At 35.5% G+C, this 1,364-nt stretch overlaps 1 long non-coding RNA gene across 1 annotated transcript; it reads left to right on the forward strand.

The window, feature by feature from the left end:
- Positions 1-206: 206 nt before the first annotated feature.
- On the forward strand, positions 207-821 carry LOC132302219 (uncharacterized). Its single transcript, XR_009480776.1, has 3 exons — positions 207-272; positions 365-481; positions 620-821. It is a non-coding gene; the product is annotated as an uncharacterized LOC132302219 (long non-coding RNA).
- Positions 822-1,364: the final 543 nt, after the last annotated feature.

Here is a 1,364-nt window from a genome sequence, read left to right on the forward strand (position 1 = left end):
CCCAACAACCCAATTCCAAGAAATAAATGACAGGCACTAGAGAGTTGATTTTCTTTTGTTCTTAATTCCATAAGACCAAACAAATTAACTTACACGATTACAATTTTTTAGTATCAAATTAAAATTATCCTGTTATAGCAACAAATTCCATGAATTCTCTCCTCTACAGACTACAGTGTGAATTTTAGACCCTTGTAATAGGTGGTGGATTCGCCTACTTTACTGATGTTGCTGCTACATTTGATGGCATTATTAGAGTCTTGAAGGAGAAGGTAAATATTGTATCTATCATGGCCATGTTTATTATTCTCAACGTCATCCTCTTGCTATAAGCACAGTGGCTGAATCTGTCGTATGTAAATAGGAATCAATGCTTAAAGCCGCGAGGATGCACATATATGTAAAAAGAGGAGGTCCAAGTTACCAAAGGGATTCTGCCAAAATGCGGACACTTGGGGATGAAATTGGCATCCCTATTGAGGTACCCATACATTCATGCAACCCAAAAAGCATTCCCATGTTGGTTTAAACTTTAAAATGATGCGGAAAATTTCGTGGACTTATAATCGTAGATTTGAAAATACTGAAAATTTTCTCTTGTTTGTATGCTCTCTTGTAGGTTTAAGGACCCGAGGCAACAATATCTGATATATCCAAACGGGCAACTGAGTGCATCACTGCAGCTGCACAAGTCTGTCAACTCTTGTAGCTATTCAATTTAAGTTTTACTATTGTGTTATTGTACCTGAAAATGTGTTGGTGGGTTTAATTATTATATCCGTCTTTGATATAAATGGGACCAATAATGGGCTTGCTTGGTTCCTGAGAATAGTTTTTTTGTTTTGAAAATCTGAAAACTATACAAAAATCTGTCTGGTCGACAGTTTCTGAGAACTACTTTTTGAAAACTAGGACTGATTTCCGAGTGCAACCAAGCAAGCCCTAATTTTCCCTGGGAATTTAGTCAGTAATCACAATATTGTTGGCAAATCAAATAGCTTGCGTTGTCTTTTGAGCCCCCTGGCTTTAACAAAAACATGCAAACAAGCTACATTAGAAAGCAATCAGCCTGCCCCTCACTCTGATATTGAAGGTAAAAAATTATGAATTTCCAAGGAACAAAATAATAGAGATTCAGATGCCACAATGTGAATTTTAAGAGGAAAAAATGAGATTCAGATATATATCTCTGGGATTAGAGTAACAAAATATCCAGCCTGAAATTTAGGTTTACAAAGTTTCTCATAAAAGCATCTGCAATTCCTCATCATCTCAACTGGGCTAAGTAACAAGTGGTGTATGTTGAATAAAATAAAAATAAAAATTCAAATCAAATCAAAGGATTTAAAAGAGGTTGATTCATG

The sequence above is a fragment of the Cornus florida genome, unplaced genomic scaffold (genome assembly GCF_030987335.1).
Source record: "Cornus florida cultivar Cherokee Brave unplaced genomic scaffold, ASM3098733v1 CherokeeBrave_3.0.0_Hap2_Chr04, whole genome shotgun sequence".
Taxonomy (NCBI): domain Eukaryota; kingdom Viridiplantae; phylum Streptophyta; class Magnoliopsida; order Cornales; family Cornaceae; genus Cornus; species Cornus florida.